General features: G+C 41.8%; 1 protein-coding gene across 1 annotated transcript in view; it reads right to left on the bottom strand.

Annotated features, from left to right (window-relative positions):
* Nucleotides 1-17,040, bottom strand: part of ATP10B (ATPase phospholipid transporting 10B (putative)) — a 217,963-nt gene extending 200,923 nt beyond the window's left edge. The window contains exon 1 of the mRNA XM_059917629.1: nt 16,998-17,040. The gene's annotated coding sequence lies outside the window, so the exon portion shown is untranslated. The remainder of the gene's footprint in view (nt 1-16,997) is intronic.
* Between the last annotated feature and the right edge of the window lie 1,388 nt (nt 17,041-18,428).

Below are 18,428 nucleotides of genomic sequence, written 5' to 3' on the forward strand. Positions count from 1 at the left end.
GCACTATGTTGGACACTGGGACAGGTATTGGGGATACAGTGGAAAATAAAACAGATGTTACAGGTGAGATTCCATAAAACTGAAGCCTGAGGCTTGAGTTGGCACTCCATCATGGGGAAGTAAGAAATCATCCCCAACATCATGGAAACACGTGTTCACGAGACCCCACTCTGAACATCTCCTGTCACATTTGCCTCTGTCTCAGTGTCAGATGTACACTTCCTGTAGCACCTGGTAGACAGAGGCTCATTAGATGAGGTTGGAGTGGTACATGGCACATTTGTTTAACAGAGGAGGCATGATGATAATTTAAATCCTTGGCAAATTTCATTGTCTTTATAAATCAAATTCCTTCCCTTGAGCCCCACCTCTATTTCCTCTCCCTCAAAAGGTTTCCAAGACTGCTTGGTTGCCAAGCTCCTCTTCTAACTGACTGTATTGGTTATGGAGATTGACAGAAGAGGTAACATGTGCATTACAGAAGGAACAGCTCAGAGTACCTGGAATTGAGACAGAGGCCCACATTTCACGATGGTGGCACATTCTACAAGGCTCACACAAATGCTCTATTAAATTAAATGACTGCAGACTCCATCTGCACTAGTAATCTCCAGATAGGCTGGACTCTTTTCTAGCCAATAGCCTGCAGGTGTGCAAATAAGCACTCGCAGCCCATACCAGATGTCAGGGCCTAATTAAAATATAGAATGAAAGTGCTCTTCCCTAGGTATTGAGGAGTCAGTACCTCAGAGCTTCTTGGGACAGGAAGTGGCAAAGGCAGAAAATTTAATTCCAGTTGTTGAAGCAAATAGCTGCAAGAAATTCACCTCCTGAGAGCCACTTAGCAAGGAGGAGAAAGTCAAAAAGCAGCACTGAAACCATCTCATTCTCATGTTCAACAGCGTTTTCAGTTGGTTACCATAATATAATTAGCGTGGTTATTTTTTAGACCAAGGAGAGAGACTCAGAGTTAAGGATCCCAGCCTGACTTTCAGATCCTGGAGTCACAGTGCCCTGATTAGGAATGCGTTTCTACAGTTGACAATTTTGCTCTAGTGGGCAGCCATATCGTGTGGATTCTGAGAGGGTTTCTAAAGTCTTAAGAGAAAAGAAAGCTGAAGAGCTGTCAATCACCTAAACACATACAAAGAAAAGTGATAAGAGGTAACTCTATTTTAAAACCCATAGGAGCCCAAACATGGAGTTACAAGAAAGGTTTATCCTCACTTAAGAATTTACCAAATCCTTCCCCCCCGCCACCACTTTCCTAAAGTTCCCTGTCTCTTACTCTCTCTCTCTGGATGCCAATTTGCCAGTCACTCTTCCTCTGTATTTTTATCTTTCTTCTTACTCTCCCCACTCCCCACCCCCTTCCCATTGCCTCTATTTTTGGTTGTGATGCAAAAAAAAAAAAAAAAAAAAAAAATGTGGGCCTTAGAATTAGAAAGATCTGAGTATGAGTTCTGGCCCTTGCCTATTTTAATTTTGTTGTAACTAAATATGACTTTTTCTATTCCCTAGGCATATTTTAAACATCAGATGAATTCAATTTCAAGGCACTGTCTCAAAAAACAAAACTAAGTTGTTTAAAATCTGGGTAGCTCTCAATTTACTTCCTCAGGGACCTCAGTGGGCACTGTCTTTCATTGAGACGGGGCCTTTCACATCCTCACTGCTCAACATGCATCTCAAGGGATACACATGGCAATTTTGCTCAGTGCACTTTTAACAGTTATGCACTTATTTTAACATGAGCTTAGGAAAAAAGTGAAATAAGCACATCAAAACCATGACCTCAAGGATAAGAAATAAAGTTGATTTACAAGAATATAGGGTATTCAGGTAGGACAAATAGATGGCATGCTCTTAGGGCAAAAAATATGAAGGAGGTGCTTGAATAAATGCAGTTTTAGAAGCAGAGTTATTACCATAGGGTCCATATTTACATGCTTGCCATATATATAGGATGGATGCCATAGGCTAGGTCCACACTTATGTTGTGGACCATTTTCTATCCTTTATTATTATCCATGATCTATCCTTTTTGTTACTATTCTAGATCTAAAGTTATTGAGGCTCTGAGCAGTTAAAAATTCACCCAAGCAGATAGTGCTGGGATTGAATCATGGCTCTGGCCTCAGTTCTGGAGCCACACACCTTCAGTTACAACACAATGCCTTGGAAGCATGTGCAATGGCTGCACCTGGTCAGCTTGCAAGAAATGACAGCTGTTCATCAGCATAATCGTTTATGTAAAACAGATCCTTAAACTCTCATATCAGCCCTGAGAGGTAAGTATTCATCTCTTTCTTTTTACAGGTGATCAAATAGGCATAAAAAGGTTAAGTGACAGCCAGTATTGAGGAATATTTGGGATTATTCGAGAGAATCTAATAATACATTACCATTAGCATCTTTAACCCTCATTCCTGCTAAGTGCCGGCCAAGGGGCTTGGGTGTCCCACATATGGGGTGTGATTATAAAACAATGAGAATAATCTTTAAAGAATTATTTTTACAAGCTGCACGTTAAAAGGAAGTCACTCTCGTTATTTTATAGTCCCATCTTATTTTGATGTAAGCCAAAGTTGACGAGAAAATGTATCTGTGGTAGGAAGAATTATAAGATGGCCCCCAAGAGACCTGGTCCCAGGTCTACACATGCCTTCGCCCATCCAATCAAATACTATCCTAGGGACTGTGGAGAAAAGGCTCGGCAGTTATAATTCAGGTCCCAAAGCAGTTGACCTTAAGACAGATTATCCTGGGCATCTGACTAATAAGATGAGCCCCTCAAAGGGACTGGGATCCTCCTGGCAAGAGAAATTCAAAGTGTGAGAGGGATTTGATGAGGAGAGATTTTTCACTGCTGTCTTTGAAGTTGGATAGAAGGGGGACACAAGGCAAGGAATGTATGTGACCACTAGGAGTTCTGACAGTTTACAAGGAAATGGGGAACCACAATGCTACAACTGCAAGGAACTGAATTTAGCCAACAATATGAATAAGTTTGGATGTAGATGTAGATTCTTTCCCAGAGCCTCTGGAAAGGAACAGAGCCCAACTGATGCCTTGACTTCAGCCTTGGAAGACCCTGAGGAGAGAAGCCAGCAGGTGAATCCAGGCAAGTCACCCTTGCCTGGACTTCTGACCTAGAGAAACTGTGGCATAATAAACACGTACTGCTTTAAGCTAAGCTTCTGGGAATACGTTACATAGCAATTAAAAAAAACAAAACAAAACAAAACTAATACCGTAACTAAAGCCTTAAATGGTAGCCGTATTCTATAAATATAATATTATTATATATATAAATGCACTCAACTGAATCATCCACTGTATTTTCTACTCTTAGATTTGGGTAAATTTTACTGCTTATAAAGACTAAATCCACGGTCTAATAGTAATTACAACAATATCTAACATTCATTGAACAATTAGGACATGTTCATTGTGCTAAGTGCTTTTTATGCATTAAATCATTTAATCTTTACAATCTTAGGAAGTAGGCACATTATGAATCCATATTTTACAACTGAGGAGATTGGAGCTAAGAAAAATATCAAGGGCAACATAAATTCTATTATTTAAAGGAAAAGTCATTATTAACAGTTATGGCATTAAAAACAAATTTTGCTTGCATTAGTAAAGGTAGGAATATTCCATCTTTCTTTTTTATTTGCCTTTATGCTCATCTCAGACCTGTGATACCCAACCCCCCATGTTCACAATGATGATCCTCATCCTTACAATGATGATAAGTAAATCCTCACCAAAATAATAGCAAATCTTATCTAGCAATGTATAAGAGTAGTAATACATCATGATGAAGTGGGGTTTATCGGAAGAATGCAAGTCTGGTTCAACATCAATATAATTCATTATACTAACAGAGTGAAGAAGAAAAATGATATGATCATCTCAATAGATACGAAAAAAAGAGAGAAGCATAACATCTATTCAAAAATAAACACTCTAGGGCTTCCCTGGTGGCGCAGTGGTTGAGAATCTGCCTGCCAATGCAGAGGACACGGGTTCGAGCCCCGGTCTGGGAAGATCCCACATGCCACGGAGCAGCTGGGCCCGTGAGCCACAACTACTGAGCCTGCGCGTCTGGAGCCTGTGCTCCGCAACAAGAGAGGCCGCGACAGTGAGAAGCCCACGCACCGCGATGAAGAGTGGCCCCCGCTTGCCACAACTGGAGAAAGCCGTCGCACAGAAACAAAGACCCAACACAGCCAAAAATAAATAAATAAATAAATAAACACTCTTAACAAACTAGGAATAGAAAGAAAATCTCTTAACTTTTAAAGGATGTCTAAAAAACATACAACTCTTATCATAGCTGATGAAAGACTGAATGCTTTTCCTTTAAGAGCAAGAACAAAGCAAGGATGTCTTCTCTCACCACTGCTATTCAACGTCTTACTGAAAGTCTTGGGCACTGCATTAAGGCAAGGAAAAAAAAAAAGGCATATAGATGAGGGGTTGGGAATTATGAGATAAAACTACACACCTATTAGGAAGGCTAAAATTTAAAGATCAGTCATACCGAATTTGGGTGAAGATATGGAGGAACTGGAACTCTCCAGGGAATGTGAGAATGTTAAAATGATATCAGCCCTTTGGAAAACAGCTTGTCAGTTTCTCTAAAAAGTTAAACTTACATACCTATAATATGATCCAGACATTCCATTCCTAGTTATTTGTCTTTACAAAAAGGAAAGAAAAAATATATATACTCTTACAAAGATTTATATACAAATGAGCAGCTATGTTTGTAATAACCAAAAACTAGGCACAATACAAATATCTAACAATGGTGAAGGGATAAACTATAAATGCATGTATACCCATACAATGGAAAATTCTCAGCAGTAAAAAGAGAACTATTGATATATGTAACAAAATGGATAAAATTAAAATGATCATACTGAGTGAAAGAAGTCAGACCAAGAAATAACAGAAGTACAATGGGTTGGGGAGGAGTGGGAAAAAACTTCTGGAGACTATGGATATGTTTGTTATTTTGATTGTGGTACAGTTTCACTGGTATATAAATATGTCAAAATTTATCAAACTGTGCATTTTAAATAAGTTCAGTTTATGGTATAGCAATTATAACTTAATAAAGCTATCTTTAAAAAATACAAACCATGAAGCAAGGATAAATAAGTATAAAGGACAATCAGGAGTATTACACTCCTAAGACTGCTCACTAAGTTATCTCAATACTTGGCACATGGTCAGCTCTCTGGAAAAAGTAGGTCTTCTCAATATTATCCTCAGGCTATGTGGGCAATACATGTTGCCCCCTACAGGTTTGCATGCCAGGTTTGCTTCTGATTGGCTCATTTCCTGCTGCACACAAGGTCTATCATCCAGGAAGCCACCTGGCAGTGGTGTCTGTGGGATGGAGCGCAGATGCCTGGGCTGTGATCTTGTGTCCTAAAAAGCCAGCCCTCCCTGGGGCAACTCAGTGATGCTTTAACACTCAGATCCTCAAATATCCCTGGGTTTGTGGTTCTGACTGAAATACACAGTGAATCCTCAGGGAAAAATCAGTTGATGGCTCTAAACTGTTGCTGGCACATGAGCAACCAGGACCTCATGGACCGCACTTGAGACAGTCAACCATGCAAACCGTCTCGTTCTTAATTTTGTTGCACTGATTTGGCGAGAAGGTCATTAGACTAGAAATCAGAAAAACTGAGGGTGTTTGTTGTTGTTTTTGTTGTTGTTATTATTATTAGCTAGTTAGTTCCACGGTTCTGTGACCTTCAGTTTTCTTAGCCTCTCTATGGCTTTAGGTCAACCGGACTGCTTAAGAATCACCTGAGGAGCTTTGAAAACTACAGAGGCCTGGTCCCTATCCTCAGATTTTGAAAAATAGTCTTTGCTCAGGGAAACACTGTATTTTTGTCCTAAACAGACTCTGTAATTACATATCAAAGGACCAGGGAGGCCTACGAAGTTAGAGTGTAAAAGCAGGCTGCACGGGATAGAAATGTCTGTGGTCCAGCCATGTGCGTTTTTTTTTTTTTTTTAAATTAATTAATTAATTAATTAATTTATGGCTGTGTTAGGTCTTCGTTTCTGTGCGAGGGCTTTCTCCAGTTGCGGTGAGCGGGGGCCACTCTTCATCGCGGTGCGCGGGCCTCTCACTGTCGCGGCCTCTCTTGTTGCGGAGCACAGGCTCCAGACGCGCAGGCTCAGTAGTTGTGGCTCACGGGCCCAGCTGCTCCACGGCATGTGGGATCTTCCCAGAGCAGGGCTCGAACCCGTGTCCCCTGCATTGGCAGGCAGACTCTCAACCACTGTGCCACCAGGGAAGCCCTGTGCGTTTTTACATATTTCAAAAACACCTCACTTGATGCTGATGTGCAGGCAGATGTGGGAACCTCTCGGGGAGGTAATTTCTGGAGTCATTTCCAGCTCTATTAGAATGGTACTTCTACAGCTTCTGAGATGGCCCCTTTATTCAGCTAAATACCATATGCGCCATTTGTTAGGTTACATTAGTGGTTCCATCTTATAGTTGAGAAATTCTAGACTCAGAGCAGTGAATATTTTTCCAGTATCACATCACTAGAAGGTGGCACATCTCAGCCTCCAGTCCCATTCTGACTCTTGCCCACCTTGCTACAGTTTATTGTTCATCAGTGTAGTGGCAAGCTCTGGCTGGGAGGGTTTCAGGGTGCCAGAAACACCTGCCTCTGTTCGAGCAAGCAATCACATGATGGGCAGTCAGACATTCTCATCCCATGCAGCCTGACCTCCCAGCTCGTTTGGTGGTTAATTGCAGAATCCATTAGCAATGGATGCCGTTAGCAATGACGAAAGCTACCTTACAAAAACCCAGTATGATGGGTCTGAAGTCTCTCGGGCCATTTGCCATTGTAAAGACTCCTGTTAGCCTGTGGATCGTCACAGATATCACTTTTTCTCTTGTTTATTCATATACAGACTCTCGATTCAGTGTTTTCCTCCGCAGGTAGGAAGACGCGGCAGACTTTCTTAAGGGCTTTAATTGAGAAGGATGTGTTCTTCCACTGTGGTTCATTAGAAGCTTCGCCAGCATAACCCCGGGAGGTGGACATACAAACTAAACAACATCGGTCTTCATTTTGGCCCCGTGGGAAGAGCAACGCGAGGTCCCGGCCACTTAAGGCCAGCTAATCAGGACTGAGGGCTTCCGGGGTTGCACTCGCTGTGCCCAGCGCCCCGTCTGCATCCCCACCTCTCCCCTGGAGGCACAGCTGAGGTCTTAGTGGCATCAGGAGCAGAGAGAGATCAGAGTCCCGGCTCCATTTCTTCCATCGGATTGCTGTGTGGCTTTATGCAGATCTCATAACCTGTCTGGATATTCAGAGTTTGCATATGCAACACATATGCTTTCACAACGAGTGAAAATACTGTGTCCCCCTCCTGGACCCACAAGGCTCAAATGAGACCCCTAACCAGCAAGGCCTCAGGAAGGGATAAAATCCTTGGCCAATATCTGGCTCTATCAACTCTTCTCGGCTTCCTTGGCACTCCTGGGCCATTCTTTATGTTTTCCTGAGCTGAGTATCCACCTTGGGAGGCAGGAGGGGGGTTGATCTATGAAGGACTAATTGCTTTAGATTTCTTAATTCCAGGCTGGGAACAAGAATACAAACTTAGTATGTTTTGGCTGGGTGTTCTCTTTTGTAAGGAACTCAGTCCTGAGCTCAGGCTCCAGACGTGTTTGGCTGTGTCTGTGAAGGGCAAGGCCTCTTTGTTTTCCGCAGGGAGCCTCTCGTCCCTGCCTGGTTTTCACTCCTCGTCAATAATCTCACAGTGCCTTAGAGGTGTGCAGACCCTCCCTCGCTGGCTGGTAACTGTGAGCCGTGAATAAAGTGATCAAATGGGGGAAAATCACGCTGGTGGCATTTCACTTATTACTGGCATCACTGGCTCCCTGGACCCACCAGGCGTGTGTGGAGACTCGGATGAATCTTCTGAATCAGGGAGGCAGAACTGAAGTTGGTGAGATTCCTCTGAACACAGCCCTCGCCACGATCTGCAGCAGCTCTGCGGAAATAAGCAGGCTGTGGCCGTGGTTATCATCCAGACTCTGGGGCTCTGCCCCTGCCCACGTCTCCTCAGGCCACGGCTGCCTGCATCCCGCCAAGTCAAGCTCCATTCCCGTGGGCTGAAGGGGGCCAGGATCTGCCACTGGCTGACCTAACAGAGATTTTCTCTTGATGCAGGGTCCTTGAAAATGCAACTAAATAGAGATTAGCAGAGCAGAGTCGGTTTAAGTCCCGCTGCCTGATTTTAATTAGACTGCACTTGATTTGTTTCATGGCTAAATATAAAAACTTCTAGTACTTTTTATCCTCAGACGGTAACTACAGGATCTCAGGGCACAAAAAAGGGGACACCCCTTACATGTGATTAGATGCGGGCTGCATCAGTAACATTGCTTCCAGCCCTAGCTCCCATCGCAGTCACACGTCAGCTTGCCTCCTTGGAAATGATACGATGAACTGTGCTAGGATGCTGCCTGGGTTTCCATCCCAGCTCCACCATTTTTGAGCTACATGACCTTGACAAGGTGTTCTGCCTTCCGCAAGCCTCAGATTGCTAATCTGTAAAATGCTGATAATAATTGTATCTACCTCCCAGGGCTACTGAGGAGATTAAATGAGCACCCAATAGCACCCAATAAATACGAGCTATTTCAGTTACTGTCAAGAGTATCCTGGGGCACCTTTGCAAAGGCAGTGAGTGGGAGGTAGGTGAAGGAACTGCACGTCATCCCATTAGACCATCAGCTCCATGAGGACCAGCACCGTGCCTTGCTCCCTCGTTGCTCTATCCCCAGTGCTTGTAACATAGAAAGCACCCAATAAATATCTGAAGAATTAATGAGGCAGATGGACCTAAGTTTAAATCCCAGTTCTTCAACTTTCAGTCTTGGGCAAGATTTTTACCTTCTCTGCTTCTGGGTTTGCACATTTATGAAATGAGGAGAAACAATCTTGCAGGGACAGCCAGCTGGTACTGTGTGTTTATTATGCACCAGGCACTGGGCTAAGTACTTTCCATGGGCTGCCTCGTTTGATCTTTCCAACAGGTCTTTCGAGGTAAGTGTTGTTACTGGTGTTTTTCATTTGTTTGTCTATTTGCTTTTACAGATGGTGTAACCGATGTTCAGAGTGGTCAAGAAATGTGCTGAGTGACACAGTGACTGAGTGATGGCGATGGGGGCTCAAACCACTTAGGCTGACGCCAGGTCCTGTACCGTCCATCACAATGCTCCGTGTCTCATATAGACTCCAGGATAAAATAGGAACTCAAATGCAGCTGCTGCTGCTCTTGTTATTATTAAGGCTTTTCCCTCCGTGACACTTGGTGGAAGGGAAGGATACAGTCAGCCTAGTCATCTGTATGCTTATAACAATTTGCCCAAACGTGAAAAATCTTGCTCAGTCAGAACTCAGAGGCTGAGATTTCAGTGTGTGTGTCTGTCACCCTGGCCAGAATACTGATTTGAAAATCAATGCAAACATGTGTCTTCAGAAGGCATTTCAGTTGGGCGACTGTGAATAATTCCCATATGCAGCTGGCGAGGAGGGCAAGAGAAAGGGGAAGATTCCCACAGCTGGTGAATTCTGAGTGATCTGACAAGATGGGGGTCAAACAAAATAAAGGCAGATGCCTGAGCCTGACTTCTCCCCCCATAAGTGGTGGCAAATCACAAAGCTGGGGAAAGCCTGAGATGGATGACCTCAGAGGTCATCTAGTCTTGCTAAGGAAAGAGGACCAGAGAGGCAGAAAGGATTAGAGCTACAGAAGGGATGGTGACAAAGGGTCGCTGATGAGGGGTCTGCTTGAACAACCCCTAGAGTGGGCATCTATGGTTTGTGACTGGCTAGTATCCAATCCATTTTTTGGTGACAGTATTTCCTGGGGGAGTTCATCAACAAGACGTGACCACCAGTTTGACCTGTGAACTGGCCCTGAGCAATCGGACACTCGTTAACCCCTACCCCTGTCCTTGGAATGTGTGTTGTTCTTGCCTTCCTCCTGATAGGAAGCTGTCCAAGGACACAGCCTTGAGATAATAATGTGCTGCTGAGATCATTTGGACTGTGCATGTAATTGAACCCAGATAAGGCCTCTATATAAACTCCAGATTTGGCAGGTGGGTGAGGAAATCCATTTGTTTTGTGACCACCCAAGACAAACCTCATAAGTAAATTCCCTTGCTTATTTAGACAGCCACCTACCCATCTGGAGTCGGCTGCCTTTTTCTTCAATTTCTCCCTGCCCTCCACGTATAGGGAAGGGGGAGTTGGTTTCAGTTACACCCAGGAAGTTCCCCAAGAAGGCTGTGACCCAGCAATAGCTTGACTTGGGCAACCACTGACGCAGTCCAAGTGCACTGACCTCAGAACTGGGGCTCTCCTACCACACCGTCCTGCCACTGGTCAAGGCCACTCATATCTCCCTGGATAAATCCTGTTAGCTAGTCTGGAGCAAAGTTCTTATGCTTGTTTCCCAGGACTGCATTGGGAAATCCAGAGATGGAAGGTGGAGCCTTAGTTTCTCTACTCTTCCAGGAAAGCCACATAAGACTTTTCTCTGAGCAGCATTGTGGGCTTATTCACTAAGGCACTAAGTACTGGAGCAAGGGGAACACTACAATTCAGAGAAATACATTGGAAGAATCCGGAAGGTGGTTATATGTCCCTGATATCCAACCTGGCTCAAACAATGACTTCATGGTTTTTAAGTGGTCAGAAAAAGCTATTAGACACCAACATTAAAAGCCAAACGCTTTCCAAAGCAATTCTCTAAACACTGTATCTGTCACAGCTTTTTTTTATAAGAGCAAAAGATTGGAACCAACCTAAGTATCCATCTATAGGAGACTGATTACATAAATTTTGATTCATTCATACTACAAAATGTTATGTGCCCATTAAGAAGAATAAGAAAGCATTGTGTGCACTAATGTAACACCATCTCCAAGAAACAATAACTGAAGAAACACCAAGGTGTAGATCAGCGTGTATACCGTTAGGGTTACAAAAAAAACAAGGTGCATCCATATCTGAATAGATAGAGACTCTTACTGGAAGGAAACACTCACACAAAGTGGTTATTTAAGGAGAGGAGAGCAGAGAAGTTGAATGAAGGCTCTGCAGAAAGCTTAATTTTTGCTAAATATCCAAAATGCATTAAACATGTTTTTACCATGTGCATGAATTACCTATTTAAAATAAACATAAACATAATTTTTATGCAATAATAAATATTATACAATTAATAAATAATAAATAAAATTTAGAGCCTCACTTGGAAACTGCATCTGAACTTTTCTCTATCCTTCAAACTTGATTAGGAGGCAGATTTAAAGGCATTTTTTCCCCCCCTGCAGTGAAGCCCTAGGGCTCCGAGGCTGGGAGAAAGCTGCTCCAATCCTGCAATATCCTTCCTTAAGTGACTTGATGACACCAAGTGAGAGGAAGCAGTTGTCCAAACTCCTCATTCACTATTCTCCCTAACACTCATCATGGGTAGAGGAGGAGGAGGCTGCCAGCCAGTTTCTCCCTGTTTTTGGTGCTTGAGCAGCAGAAGCTTTCAACTGTATCTCCAGTCAGCCCACTTGATGTCCACCAGGGAGCCAGGGATCACAGGATCCTGCAGCCGGAAGGGGGTGACCTCGGTAGTCTCCAATGCGGGAGAGACCCCAGGGGAAGGCAAGACAATCCACTGTAGTGCGGATAAAAGAATTTCTATTCATAATCACTTTCTGAAGTAAGCTTAACTCAAATTTAATTACAGATTAAGATGCACTTTATAAACACATATGCATATAGTGAAGGTGTATTCTGAAAGTGTTTGCTAATAGGGTTTTCATGGTCAAAATATTTTGAGATCACTCTATAGTGTAATTCTAGAGATAGCAAAGGGCACAGTGACAAGAACATCAATTTTAAAGCCAGTGGACCTCGGTCAAAATCCCAGCTCTGTCCGTTATTAGCTATGTCCTCTGAATAAATGACTGCTTTTCTATGCCTGCTTCCTCACTTGTAAAAATGGGATAATAATAGTACCTATCTTAAGAGGTCATGGTGAATATTCAATGCAATAAACTATGTATGGCAGCCTGCTTTTAAGGTGGCTCTGAATGATTCCCACCTTCTAGTATTCATGCCCTGTGTAATTCCCTCCCCTTGAGTGGACATAATGACTTACATTTAATGAATACAATAGGCAAAGGTGATTGGACAACACTTCTATAACTAGGTGCAAAAGACTGTGACTTCCCTCTTGCTGACATCCTCTCTCACTCTTCTTGCATCCTTGCCCTGTGGAGTGGGCAATCTGTCAAGGAACTGAGGGCAGTCTCTGGACAATGGCTGGTGAGGAACTGAGACCCTAGTGCAGCAGTCCTCAAAGAATGCAATACTCCCATGTGAGCTGGTCAGTGGATCCTTCCCCATTCAAGCCTTTGAGTAAGACTGCAGCCCAGGCCGATACCTTTATTGTGTCCCTGTGGGAAACCCTGAGACAGAGAACTCATGAAATCTGCTCAAAGACTCCTGATGCACAGAAACTATGAGATAATAAACATTATTCTTTTAAGCCATTACATTTTGGGGTAATTTGTTATTTAGCAATAGAAAACTAAGACAGCATGTGAGTAGCTTGACAATGTATGACATACAAAGATTTAGTAAATGTTGGTAAGGAACATTATATGGCTGATGTATGGCTTTATCCCACACCCACAGCAGACATCACAAAATATTTTTTCCTGGTGAACCCAGATATAGCCTCAGAATCCTTCTTAACACAGATATACAGGAAGCTATCAATTGCTCAGATGAAACTTTTGGCCAACTCTGATCTGATTAATACTTCTTACCTCTTCACGCTTCCTCTTATGTAATATTCCTTTAATGGAAAACCAAGTCTTTCTTTCATCATGAGAGAGATGACTAAAAATTATCAGATCGACTCTATGAACATAAAAATACATAAAATATAAAATGGCTGGCATCATATGTTGCCCCAAGAATAGATTTTTCTTGAGGGAAGTGTTGAAGAGAAGCTGATAGTACCTGAAATCTTAAAGGAACAGAGGAGATAAGCTCAGAAGAAGGACCTAGGAGCACCAAAAATCACCTTATCCTATCTCTCATTTTTGCCATGATTTAGTCTTATTGTAGGGCTGCCATTTTGAAAAAATGAGAGAATAGAGGGCAAATTGTTTTGAAAAATAATGAAATGCTCTAAGGAGTAAATAATTGTTTTTAAATATAGAAAGTGTCCTTCAAATGATTATGAAAGTTTGCTTTTGTTTTTCTGCCTAACTTGATAATAGTATGAGCTATGGAAATAACGCACTTTTAATAGTACTCTACTTCACATGTGCTTCATTTTGTGGGAGAGATTTTGGAAACAGAAGGTATCAGGGAGAATGACTACAAAAAATTGTCTTTTAGATCTGTTATGTGCACACCAAAGTACATGAGGGTCTTGAGAAAATGTATATTATTACTCACTAGGTCTGGGGTGGAACCTGGGATTCTGCATTTCTAAGAAGAGACCAGGTGAGGCTAATTCTGTTGGTCTCCAAACTTCACTGTGAACAGCCAAATAGCAATCTTTCTTCCTCCTTGGAGATAGTTGAAGGATTTCTAGACTTGGTTTTCCATTAAAGGAATATTATACATGAGGAAGAATGAAGAGATCAGAAGTATTGACCAGATCAGAGTTGGCCAATAAGTTTCATCTGAGCAACTGATAGCTTCCTGGAGAACTGATTTTGATACTGTAAGCACTGGAGCCAATGGAGTTGTCAGTTGGCGATGGGTGTAGGGTGTCTCTGTTCAGCTAGCTCTTTTGCTGGGCATACAGACATTAAGTGAGTTAGGGAACAGGAAAACCACCCTTGCTGCTCTGGGAAGGATGACAAAAACTCAAGAAACTTAGATAAAGCCCTGAATGACATGAAACATTTTTGAAAATAGAAAAAGCAAATAAATATCATTTATGGAAAGAGAAAAAAATCTCATCTTTCTTGTGTGTTTTGTGTGTTTTGGAGCAAATCAAACTGGTACAACATTACAGAACCCATTCATTTTGCGATGGGATAGAATTTCATATAAAGTCACATCTCTAAGTCCATCACTTCTTTGGTTTTCATAATCTCACCGAACCTCATCTTGTTTAGAAAAAGAAAGGTAAAAATAAATCAAATGCTGGTCATAAAAATAGGTTGACCCCTGAGGTCATTTAGTACAAGCTGTCCCTTATACAATACTTCCTGAGGCAGAATTGTCTTTTGCCCTAAGATCCTGGAGTACCACCTGGAGCTGTATAGTGTTTCCATTGTTTTGGGATGTAGATTATAATAAACAAGTGATAGTGAGAGCTGGGTGAGATGATTAAGAAGAGCATAGATTCTCTAGACATTTCACTCTTTAGGAACTTCCTTCTTTCCATCATGAAATATTTTCTATATAATTCGTTCACCCTTTCACCCCAAAATTACATCCACACAGCAATGTAAATATGTTGGGTATTTGGTATGTATTCGTGGACAACAAAAGAAAACCAGAACTGGCTCCTACTCATAGGGAGTTTACAGTCTAGACAAAGGACAGACAGGCCATTACTCAAATAAACACAAAAATAAATATAATCGCCTATAATAACAGTAATTCCCTTACTGTTCTGTAGTAGGACAAGATAAAAATGTGGCGTTTAGCAAAGTTCACATTTGGTGCAATTTGCCCCCATTTTCTTCTTCCTGTCATTTAACCTCTCCCTTGTGCAGAAGCCCAAAGCACAGGCATATCCAGAGCCCCCCAAGGGCCCATGCTCTGCTGGCACATGGTTGTGTCGAGATTCTAGTCTTTTATGGCTCTGCCCTTACACAGCTGCGGGTCTCTCACTGACCCAGTGATCACCCTTCTAGAATCTTGACCAAAGACATGACCATAAGTGTGGAGAAAAATCTCTGTGCACATGAATATTTGGTATAGTTTAAAACAGTAAAAATATTAACTAGTAATGACAGATATCTTTTAAAAGGGGATTGAGTAAATAACTTACCTTTTATTCCTGAAATGAAATATTAATCAATGGTAAAAAATGATGTGTATACACACATACACGATGCAATGGAAAGATGTCTATAATGTATTGTTGAGCTTAAAAAGCAGGTCATAGAATAGCTTGTATAAAAGTAACTCATTTATGTAACATTGTGTGTATGTGTGTTGTGTGTTTAAATGTAATATGCATCTCCATTACATATAAATACATATATATATATATATATATATATATATATATATATATATATATATATATATATATATATATATATATATATATATATATAATTTTTACTATAGGTCCAGGAGGACTTTTCTCTATGCATAAACACATTGGTATCCTGTGTCTCAGTCAACACTGGTGCTAAGGGATAAACTTAAATTGAGGTGTATAAGAATAGCTTAATATTCCATCTTGGCCAGGCAGCATATTTGTATTGCAGCTGAGAACTTCAAGGCCCAAGACAGGGACTGGTGTGGACATTTTAGGCAGATCAATAAGAGAGAGAGTTGGGGGCAAGAAAGTCTTTCTGCACCTCTTCAATCACTTCCTATAAATATTCAAATTTAAGACCACACACAGCTCACAGGTGACTCAAAACCCAATGAAGACATCTGAGGGAATGTTATCTTCCTATGGCTGCACAGAGCAATTGCCTAGACATGAACGATGGTAGTCAATGCACAGAATAATGAATTTGAGAGCCAATTTAATAGGATGAACTCCTACTGGTAATTTTCAGGCGTCAACTCAAATTCTTTAGCTAAAAAAAATTGGGTTTTAGCTTTGTTTTTCCTGTTGAATTCTTTTAGGCAGGTGGAAGGTTTTATTAAGCACACGTTATCTATAGAGTTGTGCACGCCTCTGTGAGATCTCAGACAAATTAAAAAGTCAAATTAGCAATGCATATTTAATACTGCTTTGTAGTTTGTTTTTTGTTAAGTTGGCAGCGATGTTTACTCTTTGAGGGGGAGTTTATAATTATGCAAATTGGAGAAACAATCTGCATATGGTACAATGATAATGCCTTGGGTCTTATATCCAGAGTCAAAAGTATTTCTAAATATTTCTTCAATTTTATCCATGACTTGGGGGAAGGTTAGCCAAGGCTGGGGGCCTGCTTTTTCTTCAGTGATGGAGTATATGATGCCTTGGAACTTAGGTACGTGTACAAGTTTTCATCTGAAATGTGCACAGTATTACCTTACAGCCTTTACAATAAACATTCATTCTTCCTTTCTCCTTTTAAACAAGACTTTAATTTTGTTCAGATATTCACTTTCCTCTATGTGACCACGTGCTTCAGAGGATGTGGATCCCATCCCTAGCCCCAAGAAGAGATTAATGATTGGTCTAAGCCAGTCATGGTGGTCACAGCTTGCTCTGCCAGGGATTGATTTAAGCAAGGGTATGTGACACAGTTCTGGCCAATGAATGTGAGTGAAAACCTGCTGGGGGACTGCTGGAAAAGCCGATAAAAAAATAAATGAAAGAGACAGTCCACTGAAGATGTTAGAACCCAGATCATGGTGACATTTTTGAACTACTCAATTAACCAACTATGGACCTATCCTACTTTAGGACATCTTGTTATGACAGCTAATAATCGTTTTCTTATTACTTAAGCCATCTTGAGTCTGTGTTTCCTGTTACTTGTAGCCAAGAATATATCTTAAGTGATCTGCACCTTGAGAGTTCCTATGTTGCTCTGGGGAACATATATATAATAGGGAAAAGTTAAGCCATATACTTGGCATCTGATTTACTAATGAGGCCAGTGGATATTTGTTTAAATTGGTTGGAGGGAGGAATGGTAGTTTAATAAAGCTCATCTTGGTACCAGAAAGGAGTTCACATTCTATAAGAAACAAATAGGAAAAACTACTCACTATTCACACTCCCACTTTCACTGAAACAAGCGTCACCGGTCCTGATCCTCCTGTCAAAGCAAGCCTGCAAGATGCAGGAGAGAAAATCAATATAAAATATACAATCTCATTTTGGCATCATCCAGTCATCAAGTATTTGGCCCTTTTCTCTCCTACTGGATGGCTCCAGCTTTAAACTTCATGGATCAGGCTGGACATTTTCCCAGCAAGTTGTTTCACTAGGAACAGTTTATTCCACCAGAGAGGAATAAACTGTTATCCTGCAGGGTGCACAGCCTGTTTCCATAAACTCTAGTTAAATGCCTAATTGCTCTGAAATGCGTATTGGTCCAGCCACTCAGTGCATTCCATCTTCTTTGCCACATTGACTGGTTCAGGGATGGGCATAGGACCCGACTGAGGCCAATTCATGTCAGTCCTGACACTCGTGTTGAAAATGGAGGGGAAGAGAAGCTCTCTTTCTATTGCACTGAGGATGGTGAGGACGCACACCTGAAGCTGCTGGCAGCAACGTGGGAAATCACAACTGCAGTTTAGAGTAAGAGGTGCCAAGCCTTGATGTTATTTGGGCACTAGCATCTAGCTATGATTGAAATGCTTGAACTTTCCAGTCGCATGAACCAGTACATAATCCGTTTTTGCTTAAGCCAGTTGGGCTTTCTGTCTCTTCCAATCGAAAATCCTCACTAAAACAGAGAAGGAGGGCAGGTATCATAAATCTCACCTTACAAAGTATGAAATGGAGGCTCAGAGAAAGGTTAGGGTGGGAGGTCCAAGACCTCTGCTCAAGGGCTCCTGCCATGCTAGTCTGCTGCTTACTCATTCAGCGATTCATTGCAGCGAAGTGGAAGGAATTGACACACCCACTGCTATCTTAACTGACTTCAAATATTTCTGGTTTAGAGAAAATGAAGGAGTCTTCCACTGGATTACCAAGGGAGATTACCTATATGACTTTAGCAAAGTAAAGATTGTTACACGTGTGCACACACACCCACACCTACACTACAAAAGGCCACAGGAGGTGCCTTAGATTTGCACAGAAGATCATTTCCCCCAAGGATCTGCCCAGGCTGCAGGGTGGCTCTGGTGGAAGCCCTCTTTCCCCAGGTGACAGCTGCCCTAAGTCTACGGATCTTCTCTGCTGCCTCTCTCGTCGTCCTGACCCTGTCATCTCCGTGCCCTGTGTCTGCTGGTCTGTGACCGGACTGATCACAAACAAACTCTCCACCCAGTTGACTGACTTGCCCAGTGACTGGTCCACTTACAGTGAGTCACTAAGCAGAGGTCACAAAGAGGAAGGCCACAACCCAAATCCTGCTCCTTTGTGTGTTTTAACTCACTTTTTTTTTAAAAAAATTGAGCTACATTTAAAGATTGAAAAATTTTACATCAAAACTTAGATTTTATGCTTCACTTGAAAAAAATCAA

The sequence above is a fragment of the Balaenoptera ricei genome, chromosome 3, assembly GCF_028023285.1.
Source record: "Balaenoptera ricei isolate mBalRic1 chromosome 3, mBalRic1.hap2, whole genome shotgun sequence".
In the NCBI taxonomy this organism is placed as follows: Eukaryota; Metazoa; Chordata; class Mammalia; order Artiodactyla; family Balaenopteridae; genus Balaenoptera; species Balaenoptera ricei.